At 40.5% G+C, this 14,123-nt stretch overlaps 1 protein-coding gene across 2 annotated transcripts in view; it reads left to right on the top strand.

Annotated features, from left to right (window-relative positions):
- RNF150 (ring finger protein 150) overlaps positions 1 to 14,123 on the top strand; it is a 341,932-nt gene that overhangs the window by 276,716 nt on the left and 51,093 nt on the right. The gene's annotated exons all lie outside the window — the stretch shown is intronic.

A 14,123-nucleotide genomic window follows, 5' to 3' on the forward strand; every position in this document is an offset into this window, starting at 1 on the left:
CTAAGGCCAGGAGCCAGGAGCTTCCTCCAGGTCTCCCACGCAGGTGCAGGGGCCCAAGAACTTGGGCCATCTTCTACTGCTTTCCCAGGAAAGTGGAAAGTGGAGCAACTGGGATACGAACCAGCGCCCATATGGAATCTCGGCGCTGCAGGCAGTGGCTTTACCTGCTACGCCACAATGCTGGCCCCAGTACCTTTGCTTTTCTAAGGGTCACGCAGTCTGCTGTAACCAGAGCTCAAATATGTGAAAGAATATTAAAAATGAAAGCAAATGGAGTGGATGAAATGATGATAAACTAATAATAGTTAATGGCTGTGGCAACGTGTGTTAGAAAAATTCTTGGCCAAAGCTCCCATTTTTTACCAGTGCTATTACTCACCTGCTCCTCCCACATCCATGGCCCCCTGCCATCAGCCTGTAACACAAAGACAGATGAGACAGGTGACCAGCTATTCTAATTAATCTTCTGGGACCAGTGACTAAAAACAGTACTTTACACCTCTTCATTTCTTTTATTAATTTGACATTCATTTTCTGGAGAGCTGAAACAAATGATAGCATCTGGGAGCTGCTTTATAAAACTCTTCAAACTGCACTTTCCACTGAGAAGCAAATAATTTTGTCTTGTTTGTTCTGAAAACCAGAAACGAAGAAAACTACCACTGTGGAGGGCTGCTAAAAGATACATCATACTCATGTGCTTGGGATGCTGTAACAAAATCCTATACATGGTGGCTTAAATACAGATGTGTATTTTTCATGGTTCTGAAGGCTGGGATTCTAAGATCAGGATGTCAGTGTGGTTGGAGTCCTGCTGAAAGCCCTCTTGCTGGCTTGCAGGTGACCACATCTGACTGTTCCGTACACAGGAGAGAGAGAGAGAGAGAGAGAGAGAGAGAGCACGCCCATCTTTTGTTGTAAGGACACTAATCTCTTCATGAAGTCCCAACCTCATAAACTCATTTAAATTTAATTCCCTCTCCCAACCCCACCTCCTGATACCATCACATCACATATAAGGTGGGGTTTCAACATTTGAATCTGGTGAAACACATTCAGCCCATAACACTTAGACAAGGAAAAAGTTGTTATAGCAATATAAAATTATATAGAACCCAATCATCCGTTTTAGGAATTGGCAAATAAAATATAGCCTATTCTTAGATACTATATTTGGTTAGTGGCAGTAAACAGAAATTAAATACATAGTATTATTAAAGCTTAAAAATAAGATTAATAGAAAAAAAGTTGCAGAACTACATAAACATCAATCTATAATTTATATTTAAAAATTAATCCACAAAACAATGCTTCATTAGCTCGTGGATTCATTTATCACCTGCTCACACACATTTGTATAAAATGTACTGTAAGCTACTTTGTTAGAAATAGGATTTTTTTTCTTTTTTTTTTAACTTTTATTTAATGAATATAAATTTCCAAAGTACGACTTATGGATTACAATGGCTTCCCCCCCCCATACCGTCCCTCCCACCCACAACCCTCCCCTTTCCCACTCCCTCTTCCCTTCCATTCACATCAAGATTCATTTTCGATTATCTTAATATACAGAAGATCAGCTTAGTATACATTAAGTAAGGATTTCAACAGTTTGCTCCCACACAGAAACATAAAGTGAAAAATAATAGATGATTTTTTTTTAAATGATGATGAAATCAGATCAGACCTATTGTCATGTTTAATCCCAGTGAGAGTCAAGTTGGGAATTGATAATTTCTTTTTTTTTTTTACAGAAGATCAGTTTAGTATACATTAAGTAAAGATTTCAATCGTTTGCACCCCCATCAAAACACAAAGTGAAATATATTGTTTGAGCACTCGTTATAGCATTAAATCTCAATGCACAGCACATTAAGGACAGAGATCCTACATGAGGAGTAAGTGCACAGTGACTCCTGTTGTTGACTTTACCAATTGACACTCCTGTCTATGGCATCAGTAATCTCCCTATGCTCCAATCATGAGTTTCCAAGGCTATGGAAGCCCTCTGAGTTCTCCGACTCTTATCTTGTTTAGACAAGGTCATAGTCAAAGTGGAGGTTCTCTCCTCCCTTCAGAGAAAGGTACCTCCTTCTTTGAAGACCTGTTCTTTCCACTGGGATCTCACTCACAGAGATCTTTTGCCAGAGTGTCTTGGCTTTCCATGCCTGAAATACTCTCATGGGCTTTTCAGCCAGATCCGAATGCCTTTAGGGCTGATTCTGAGGCCAGAGTGCTATTTAGGACATCTGCCTTTCTATGAAGAAATAGGATTTTATAAGGGAATAATGTGGGCTTTGGGGAACTTGTTTTGTTTTTACTAAAATGCAGGCTTAAATATAACTTTGTCAATAAATATCCATTCAGAGCCTGTTATAATTCAGACTCTTCTCTCTGTGCTGGGGAATTTTTTTAAGATTTATTTATTTATTTGAAAGAGTTACGTATAGAGATATCTATCCACTGGTTCCCTCCCCAGATGCCCACAATAGCTGAGATGGGGTCAGGCCAAAGCTCGGAGCCAGGAACTTCTTTTAGTACTCCCATGTGAGTGGCAGGGGACCAAGCACATGGGACATGTTCTGCTGCCTTTCCCAGGCCATTAGCAGGAAACTGGATCAGAAGTGGAGCAGCTGGGACAGGAACTGGCACCCATATGGGATGCTGGCACAACGCCAGCCCCTGTGCAGGGGAATCTTGTGGTGGTCCCTGAACTCATGGAGACTGAGATCATTCTGTTGAATAAGATTGAAGAAACATAGGATATAATGCCATGATATTATTACCAAAAATAAACAAATAAGGCAAGGTAGGGAGTAAGAAAATGATCAGGAACTATCAGGACAGGCAATCAAGGAGGGCTTATCTGAAGAGGTAACATTGAACAGAGGTCTGAATGTCAGTAATTATCAACAGTTGGTGGTAGAGACACAGCACTTAGTTTATTATTTCCTGTACTTTTGTTGTATTTTTTAATGTTCCCTCCAAAAAGTCTACTCCAGGGTAACATCAGATTTTAAAGAGGCACCAAGTCCCAGTGACATATGTAGGGGATCCTTTTAACCAGTGGTTGGAGCTAGGGGACAGTGTGCCTGAAAAAACATCCCATAAAGTAATGACTAATTTTTATATGTGGGACACAACAAACTGTTAATCATTTTTTAAAACACTGATTCTAAATTTCAACCAAATCTTCCTGGTGAATAGGGGTTCAAGAAAGATAGTAGTGATTTCCCAGGGTAGGAGGGACAGGAACACAGGTACAAACTAACACTTAGATGGATATGATTTTTATGTTTGCCATGGGGGAGTATGGCTTTGTTTTGAATTTTAAGAATGCCCCAAAAGGGAAAATAAGTAGTTAAACAGAGCTGGCTAAGTCGGAAGACCCAGTCTCAACCCTGACCTGGTCAGTGTGATACCATTTGAACAGCAGGCAGTTGCAGGCTGCCAGTGTGCTGAGGACACTGCCACGTGGGCACAGTGGGTTCGTCTAAGCCTGCTGCAGCTGCATCACCATCACCATCACCATTAGCCTACTTTTTTGTGAAAGGTTTCTCTGAACCAGAAACCTGGCTGAATGCCTCATAGCCTAGCTCCGTGTCCCCTCTCATTGCCTTTGCCCTTCCTACACCCTTACCTCACTGAGCAGCTGGCTGCATTTGCAACTCCTTTATTCTCACTCTGAACTCATGGCCCAGAACTCCCATGGCAAGGACAAATATTGATTATCAATTCAATTTTTTTTGTTCTAAACTCAAAGAGCAGGAAATAATATTCTGTGAGCCAGAGGAATGGGTGAGGTCATGATTTTTATAACATGCTTGACTGGACCAGTTTCTCTTGCCATCAGGTGTTTCAGATGTAACCCATTAGGTTTTCCGGGAAGGTATGTAAACATATCCATCCCAGTGAATTTCAGTAATTTATTGTTTGGACATCCATCCATCCTTTAGGTCAAAACATCAGACTTCTTTTCTGTAGCTAAGAGTTAGTCTATCCATTTTTTTTTTTTTTTTTTGACAGGCAGAGTGGACAGTGAGAGAGAGAGAGAGACAGAGAGAAAGGTCTTCCTTTTCCTTTGGTTCACCCCCCAATGGCCGCTGCGGCCGGCACGTTGTGGCCGGCACACTGTGGCTGGCGCACCACGCTGATCTGAAGCCAGGAGCCAGGTGGTTCTCCTGGTCTCCCATGGGGTGCAGGGCCCAAGCACTTGGGCCATCCTCCACTGCACTCCCAGGCCACAGCTGGACTGGAAGAGGAGCAACCGGGACAGAACCGGCACCCCGACCGGGACTAGAACCTGGTGTGCCGGTGCCACAGGTGGAGGATTAGCCTATAGAGCCGTGGCACTGGCCAGTCTATCCATTTTTGAGAGCATATTTCTGCCACTACTTTGAGCTCCCCCTATCTTCCCCATCACCCAACATGCTGGTTGTAACCTGCTTTCGAACCAGCCAAAGGTGAATTACGCAGTTTTATGTGGAGGAGGTGGAGGTAACCAGGATTCTGAAGCTTTTTAAAGTCTTCCATGTGCTTTCTGGGGAAGCAGATGGTCAGAATGGTCAGAACTGACCACTATATTAGCAACCTGAAATAGACTTTGTCAACTGAACAGGTCTGTGTAAAACGATGCCTGCATATAAACAGCCAAATGTGCTCATGTCAGTGTTTAGTCTCCAGGTTAACACCGAGCTATGTGCCTTATAATTTGTTTATGCTCTTCCTCAGGACAATATATTTCTGCAAATTCTCTATTTAAAGGGCCTCTTTCTTTTTGAAAATGCATGTATAAGAGGGTGTGTTCCTAGTTCTGTCCTCCCCTCCCTAACCCCTCCCTGAGCAAAAAGTAAAGGATTCCCTTCTTTGCTGTGTTCTGCAACTTGACCTTTAAACTAGACTTGATGTTTCCATCAGAGCCCTGTTCTCTGGTTTCTTCTGGCTCGTGTGTTGGGCTATCTTGTAACAGGGTGACACTTGTACAAGCAGTAGGGATAAGGCTGTCACATGATGAATGAGTTCTTTATGAAATGTCGATGCACTGACCTACATCCAACAACTCTGAAGAAATAGAACATTACAGAAACAGTGGGATAATGGCCAGGGAAGTGAAGGGCACCCTTTGTCTACCAGCACATTAATGGGCAAAAAGGAAGCCAGAAGGCTCAATGGGAAAAGAATATAGCAGGTTCTCAGTAAATATATTAAATAAAAGAGTAGCTGTGTATTCTGTGTATGTGTGTCCACGTATGTGCATTTAGCAAATCTCATTGCAGACTACAAAAATGTAGTATTATCAGTACTTTACTGATAAGGAGGCTGAGATTACTTATTTTTTTCCAGCATTTTATCTAAACAAGTACTTCTTAATTACCAGCATAATATCATTCATGGAAGTTAAATAAAGCATCTGTGATTCCACCATCCTTCCACCAATTTTAGCAGATTTCATATTGCTCTGATAGGGCCTCTTCCAAGCTTATGTCCTCTTAGTACCTAGATCTTGCTCAGACAAATAAATTATTATGATTTTATTTTGGTACAAAAATTAAACTCATGAATAGGTGTTTCATAATACACAATTTTTCCATGAACTTTTTGAAGATCCCTCATATGGCAAAATCAGAGAATTTAATAGAAGAAGTCATTTCCAAAATGTCAGAAAAATAATGAACATCAACCCCTTACCTTGCACCATACATTAAAATTAATTTAAGTGAGTCATCGATTTCAATATAAAACCCTAAAAACTTATAGGAAAAAATAAATGTTTGCAATTTTAGGATAAGCAAAGATTTCTCAGCTAGGACCCCCCAAAAAGAGGAATCATGGTAAAAAAAAAAAATGGCATATTTAACTTCATCAAAATTAAACCTTTTTCTCTTTGAAGGACATCTTTAAGAAAATGAAAAGTCAGGGGCCAATGCTGTGGCATAGTAGGTTAAGCCTCTGCCTACAGTGCCGGCATCCCATATGGGTGCCAATTCGAGTCCCAGCTACTCCCCCCCCCCCCCGTATCTCTGTCTTTCAAATAAATAAAACTGTAAAAGAAAATTAAAACTCTGGCCATAGACAGAGAAAATATTTGCAATACATATATCTGACAAAAAGACTTTTATTCAGAATGTAGAAAGAACTCTTACAGTTCAGTAAGAAGACAATACAATTTAAAAATGAACAAAGCATGTAGCTGATCTTCCATGTGTCATTTTAGGTAGCATTGCAGGATACTCAGTTCAGCTTTACTTATGCATTCCTTTTTCACAGCTGCCCACCCCACTTATGTTTATCTACATGCACACCCCTCTATTCTGGACATTTTATGAAAACAGCCATTCATACTGCTTAATATGCACTTTAAAAGAAACTCAACCTCGTCAGTCATCAGGGAAATGAGCATTAACATTACAACGAAATATGACTATACATGGATGACTGATATTTACACAATCGCTGATACAAAGCGTTGGCAAGGATATGAAGGAACTAAAATCCTTACACATTGCCTGCAGAAATGAAAACTAGTATAGCCATGTTTAAAAACAACTTGGAGATGACATCAGCAAAATGGAAGAATAGGTAGCTCTAGAGCCTCCTTCCACCACAGAGCTACTGACTGATTTAACAGTCTGTGGACCAAATGTCTTTGTGAGAAATACAGAAACCAATCAAGAGATTCCTGTACCCTAGGTGAGCACGAAACCAACCACAGTGAAGCTCATTAGAATAATGCATGGTACTTACTGATCAGATCGCCTTTTCCTAGCATGGAGGGCACCTTTGGAAAAAAATTTGTATCTCAAATCTTTCTGAACAGAAGAAGAGACAAAGTGTGTTGTTCAATAATTTGACTTTTAAGGGAATTGCCTGAGGGAATGGTTTCTGTCTTGCCTAAACCTAAGCACGGACAAGAACAGAGTGATAGGTGGGAGTCACCAAGAACAAGAGTCAGTAAAGTTCCAGAATTTGTTACAAGACACTCAGGAGAGCTCCAATACCATTGCTTTCTATGGCACCAGAAAGGCCACAAAATGCAGACACAAGGGAGAGCCACTGAGTAAAACTGGCACCCTCTTCAATCAGATGACACACACACAATCCCAGAAAAGACAGATGCCCCAGAAAAGGCTTGAGAAGTCTCCTGAATCTCTGGCTGACATGGTTGCTGAAATCAGGCTGCAGAGATGTGGAAAGTGGCTGATGCTTCAAATGCTGAAGTCACAACACAACAAAGCATACAAAGAAACAAATTCACCAAAGGAAGAATTTACATTTTCAGAAACCAACTCTAAAGAACTAGAGGCAATATGAAACATCGAATAATTCAAAATAGCCAATCTGTAGATGTTCGATGCATTAAATGAGAGCACAGATAAACCACTAAATGAAACCAGGAAAATGATGCCTGACCAAAAGAAGAGTATCACCAAAGAGAAAGTGTGAAGAACCTAAGAAAAATTCTGGAGCTGAAGAATACAAAAACTTAATCTAAAAATTTATTAAAAGAGGGCCAGCACCACGGCTCACTAGGCTAATCCTCCGCCTTGCGGTGCCGGCACACCAGGTTCTAGTCCCAGTCAAGGCGCCGGATTCTGTCCCGGTTGCCCCTCTTCCAGGCCAGCTCTCTGCTGTGGCCAGGGAGTGCAGTGGAGGATGGCCCAAGTCCTTGGGCCCTGCACCCCATGGGAGACCAGGAAAAGTACCTGACTCCTGCCATTGGATCAGTGTGGTACACTGGCCGCAGCGCACCGGCCGTGGCGGCCATTGGAGGGTGAACCAACGGCAAAGGAAGACCTTTCTCTCTGTCTCTCTCTCTTACTGTCCACTCTGCCTGTCAAAAAAAAATTTATTAAAAGAGGTCAACAGTGGACTTCATAAAGCACAAGAAAGAATTAGTAACCTTGAGGACAGGCTACTTGAAATTATCAGGTCAGAGGAACAAAAAGAAAAAAGAATGAAGTCCCTAGGCCTTATTTACTTTTCTTATGATGCACCATCAGTTGGAAAAATATGTGCATCCTGGGAATTCCAGAAGAAAGAGCAAAGCTCAGAAAGCTGATCTGAGGCCGGCGCCGCGGCTCACTAGGCTAATCCTCCGCCTAGCGGCGCCGGCACACCGGGTTCTAGTCCCGGTCGGGGCGCCGGATTCTGTCCCGGTTGCCCCTCTTCCAGGCCAGCCCTCTGCTGTGGCCAGGGAGTGCAGTGGAGGATGGCCCAAGTGCTTGGGCCCTGCACCCCATGGGAGACCAGGAAAAGCACCTGGCTCCTGGCTCCTGCCATCGGATCAGCGCGGTGCGCCGGCCACAGCGCGCCGGCCGCGGCGGCCATTGGAGGGTGAACCAACGGCAAAGGAAGACCTTTCTCTCTGTCTCTCTCTCTCACTGTCCACTCTGCCTGTCAAAAAAAAAAAAAGAAAAAAAGAAAAAAAAAAAGAAAGCTGATCTGAAGACACAATAGCTGAAAGCTTCCCAAATCTAAGGAAAGAAGTGGACATGCAAATGCAATGAACTCAATGTACCATTAATGTGATGAGCTCATTGAGGCCAACACCAAGAGGCATTGTAATCAGACTCTCGAAAGTCAGGCAGAGAATATTGAAAGCAGCAAGAGAAAAGTGAGTCATCACATATGGTGGAGCTTACATAAGAGTATCAGCCGATAGTGCAGCAGAAACTGTAAAGGGCGGAAGGAAGTGGAATTATCTGAAAGATGTAAGAGAATACTTGGTCAGCCTAGAGTACTGTATTCTGCAAAGCTATCCTTCAAAACTTGAGAAGAATGCTTTCCCAGGGAAATAAAGCTGAAGGAGTTTATCAGCACTAGACCTACTATCAGGAAATACTGAGGAGAATCCTTTAAGTTGAAACAAAATTAGATAGTGACATGAAAGAGTATGGAAACATAGAGCTCAATGGTAAAAGTAAATACACAGACAAACACAGAATATTATAGAATTATGGTGGCACATACATCATGTTTAATGCTAATATAGAATCTAAAACACAAAAGCAGAAAGTGACAAAATGATATTCATGGATACAAAATACAAAATGATGCAACTTGCAATTTCAGCAACTTCAAGTGGAAAGGGATGTACAACTGAGGCTTAATGCTATAACGAGTACTCAAACAGTATATTTCACTTTGTGTTTCTATGGGGGTGCAAACTGTTGAAATCTTTACTTAATGTACACTAAACTGATCTTCTGTTAAAAAAAAAAAAAAAAGAAAAGAAACTATCAATTCCCAACTTGACTCTCACTGGGATTAAACATGACAATAGGTCTGATCTGATTTCATCATCATTTAAAAAAAAATCATCTATTATTTTTCACTTTATGTTTCTGTGTGGGAACAAACTGTTGAAATCCTTACTTAAGGTATACTAAGCTGATCTTCTGTATACTAAGATAATCGAAAATGAATCTTGATGTGAATGGAAGGGGAGAGGGAGTGGGAAAGGGGAGGGTGGTGGGTGGGAGGGACGGTATGGGGGGGAAAGCCATTGTAACCCATGAGACGTACTTTGGAAATTTATATTCATTAAATAAAAGATAAAAAAAAAAAAAAAAAAAAGAAAGGGATGTACAGCATAAATTCTTTTATGTGGTTGAAGTTATGAGCTTAAGATAGATTATTGTAACATGCATTCTGTAAGCCCTTTAGTAACCACAAAGACAATACCTACAGAGGTCCGCAAAAGAAAATGAAAAAGGAGTCAAAGCATGATAGTACAAAAGACTCAAGGCACACAGGTGACAAAAGAGAAAAAGGAGGACAGCATAGCTAAAGCACAGAAAACAACAAAATGGAACTAAGAGCTTCCCTCCTAGTAGCTAGGAGCAAGTGAAATAAATTCCCTATTCAAAAGGACGAATGAATAAAAACCAAGATGCAACTATATTCTCTCTACCAGAGACTCACTTTAGAGTTAAGGACACATTTGGATTAAAGGGAAAGTGAGGGAGAAGATTTGTATTCAATTGGTAACTAAAAGACAGCCTTTAAGTCAAAATGTCACAAGAAACAAAAAGACCATTATGTAATGATAAAATGGTCAATTATCCAGGAAGATATAACAGTTATAAATATATATCCACTTACTGTGAGAGCAAACAAATACATGAAACATACACACAGAATTGAAGGGAAAATAGACGGCAACTTCATTTTAACAGGAGATTTCAGTGTCCTGCTTTCCAAAATAGAAAAACCAGACAATCAATAAGAATAAGCAGACTTAAACAACACTGTTGATCAATTGGACTGAAAGACATATGCCAAACATTCCAGCAACAGAAGAATATACATTCTTCTCAAGTACACATGGAATATTTTCCAAGATAGTTCGCTCTAGGCCACATCATGAATCTTAACAAACTTAAGACAATTGGAATTATACCAAGTATCTTTTCTGATCACAAAGGAATAAATCTAGAAATCCATAGCAGAGAAAACTGGAAATTTGCTAATACAGAAGAATTAAGCAACATAGTCTTTCTTTTTTAAAGATTTTTGTTTATTTATTTGACAGGTAGAGTTACAGACAGTGAGAGAGAGAGACAGAGAGAAAGATCTTCCTTCCGTTGGTTCACTCTCCAAACAGCCACAATGGCCAGAGCTGAGCAAATCTGAAGCCAGGAGCCAGGTGCTTCCTCCTGGTCTCCCATGTGGGTGCAGGGCCCAAAGACCTGGGCCATCCTCCACTGCACTCCCGGACCACAGCTGAGAGCTGGACTGGAAGAGGAGCAACCGGGACAGACTCCGGCACCCCAACCGGGATTATAACCCGGGGTGCTGGCGCCATTGGCAGAGGATTAGCCAAGTGAGCCACGGTGCCAGCCCCACAACATACTCTTAAATAACCAGTAAGTCAAAAAAGAAATAAGAGGGGCTGGCACTATGGCGTAATGGGTAAAGCCACCGCCGGCAGTGCTGGCATCCCATATGGGTGCCGGTTTGAGTCATGCCTGCTCCACTTCCAATCCAGCTCTCTGCTATGGCCTGGGAAAGCAGTAGAAGATGGCCCAAGTCCTTGGGCCCCTGCACCCATGTGGGAGACCCGGAAGAAGCTTCTGGCTCCTGGCTTCGGATCGGTACAGCTCTAGCCATTGTGGCTAATTGAGGAGTAAACCAAAGGATGGAAGACCTCTCTCTCTCACTCTCTCTCTCTCTCTCCTTCTCCTTCTCCTTCTCCTTCTCTCTCTCTGTAACTCTGACTTTCAAAATAAAGAAATAAATAAGAAAAGAAGTTAGAAGTTAAAAAATATCTTGCGATAAATGAAAACAAAAAACTTAGGAGATGCAACACAACCAGTGCAAAGAGGGACATTTATATCAATAAACGTCCACACACACAAAAAAAACTCTCAAGCCAACAACCTAACTTTACACCTTATGGAACAGAGAAAGGTACCCACACTGAAACCAGAATTAGCAGAAGAGAGGAAATAAAGATTAAGGCAAAACCAAATGAAATAGCTTGTAGAAAAATTATAGAATAAATCAGTACAACTTAAGAGTATTTTTTTAAAAATGGACAAAGCTGACAAACCCTTAGCTAGACTAAATAAAAGGAGGAGAGACTCAAATAACTAAAGTTAGAAATTAAAGCGAAGACATTGCAACTGCTGTCATGGAAATAAAAAAGATTTTAATAGACAACTATGAACAACTATAACCTTGAAGAAATTGATAAGTTCTGAGATACATAAATCTATCAATACTGAACCATGGAAAAATAGAAAACCTGAACAGAACTTAGTGCTTCCCTCTCAGTAATTAAGTGCAAATGAATTAAACTCCTAAATCAAAAGACATGAATAAAATCCAACATCCAACTATATTCTGTCTACCAGAGACTTATAACATGGTCATACAGGAGATGAAAATTTTATATACTTAAAACTATAGAACATTGCTAAAAAAAAAAAAAAAAAAAAAAAAAAAAAAAAAAAAAACTGAAGATAGGGGCCAGCGCTGTGGCATATTAGGTTAAGCCTCCGACTGCAGTACTAGCATCCCATATGGGCACAGATTCGCATACCGGCTGCTCCACTTCCAATCCACCTCCCTGCTAATGCCTGGGAAAGCAGAGGAAGAGGCCCCAAATGCTTCAGCCCTTGAGTCTCACAGCAAACCTGGAGGAAGCTCCTGCCTCCGGGCTTCAAATCAGCCCACCTGTTGTGGCCATTTGAGGAGTGAACCAGCACATGGAAGGCCTTTCTATGTCTCTCCTCTTTCTCTCTCTCTTTTACTCTACCTCTCAAATAAATAAATAAAATTTTAAAATAAGAAAACAAGACATAAATGGAAAGACACTTTATGTCCACAGATTGAAAAGAATTAATATTTTTTTAAATATCCATGATCTCCAAACCAATCTACAAATTCAAAACAATGCCTGTCAAAATCCCACTGTATATTTTGGAGAAATTTTTAAAAATCCTAAAATTCATATGGACGCTCAAAAGACCCCAAATAGCCAAAACACCTCCAAGAAAGAAGAAAAATAAATCCTTAAGTACATGAGGATACTTAAAATTTTTTATGGAAATGGATTAAAAGATTAGCTTATTTTGGTGCAAAAATATCTTGAAATCCATACATATGAGTGTCTTTATGAAGTTCATGAAAATGCATATTATAAAAAATTATGCACAGATCTCAAACTTTTCAATACCAAAATGAACTTATCTTTTAACTCCATTTTCTACAAACTTTTTGAAGTTCACATGTATAGCCAAACAATCTTCAATGGTAAATCAGGATTACACAATGTGGTAAGGACAATGTCTTCAAAAAATGGTGTTGGTTGGGGCCCAGCACTGTGGCACAGTAGGTTTATCTTCCACCTGTAGCACCTGGGCACCGGTTCTAGTCCCAACTACTCCACTTCCGGCCCAGCTCTCGCTATGGCCTGGGAAAGCAGTAGAAGATGGCCCAAGTCCTTGGGCCCCTGCACTCACGTGGGAGACCCTGAAGAAGTTCCTGGCTTCAGACCAGCTCAGCTCTGGCCATTGAGGCCATTTGGGGAGTGAACCAGAGCATGGAAGACCTCTCTATCTCTGTATCTTCCTCTTACTATCTGTAACTCTACCTCTCAAATAAATAAATCTTTAAAAAAAAGGTGTTGGGAAAACTGATATCCGCATATAAAAGAAAAAAAGCTAGTCCTTTATCTTATACCATATGTAAAAATTAACTAAAAATGGCTTAAAACTAAGACTTGAAAATAGAGGAAAACAGGGGGAATGCTTTGTAAACTTTGATTTGGCAAGGATTTCTTGCAAATGGCACCAAAAGCAACAAAAATGGAAATAGACTAATGGAACTACATTAATCTAAAAACGTCTGTAGGGTAAAGGAAAAAAATTAACAGAAAGAAAAAGCAATCCAAATTTGCAAACCCTGTATCTGATAAACAGCTAATATACAGAACATATAAAGAGATTCAACCATACTCTTTTAAAAAAAAAAAAAAACTGATCTAAAAGTTGGCAAAGAGGGGTGCGTGTTGTGGTGCAGTAAATTAAGCTGCAGCTTAGGACACCCACAGCCCATTTCACAATACCAGTCCAATTCCCAGCTACTCTGCTTCCAGTCCAGCTCCCTGCTAATGTGCCTGGGAAGCAGCACATGATGCTAAAGTGCTTGAGCACCTGCACCCATGTGGGAGACCCAGGAGCCCAGCCCTGACTATAGCATCCTTTTGGGAAGTGAGGCAATGAATGAGATCCCTCTCTCTCTCCCTCTCCCTCTCTCTCCCTTTCTCTCTCTACCCCTTTCAAAGTAATAATTATTTTAAAAAATTGGATAGTTCTCAAAAAAAGGTATACAAATAGTGAACATGCATATGGAAACATGCTAAACTATACTAATCATTAAAGAAATAGAAATCAATATCACAATGAAATATTACTTTATTAGGATGGCCACTACCAAAAAAAATATTAAGTGTTGGTGAGGGTGTAGAGAAGTTGGAACTATTATACACTGTTGATAGGAATGTAAAATTATGTAGTCACTATGGAAAATAGTATGGTGATTCCTCACAAATATTAAAAATTAGAACTACCATGATAATACAGTGATACAATAATCCCACTGCTAGGTATTTGCCA

Source organism: Oryctolagus cuniculus, chromosome 8 (assembly GCF_051225735.1).
Source record: "Oryctolagus cuniculus isolate XC-2025 breed Fujian yellow rabbit chromosome 8, ASM5122573v1, whole genome shotgun sequence".
Classification (NCBI taxonomy): Eukaryota; Metazoa; Chordata; class Mammalia; order Lagomorpha; family Leporidae; genus Oryctolagus; species Oryctolagus cuniculus.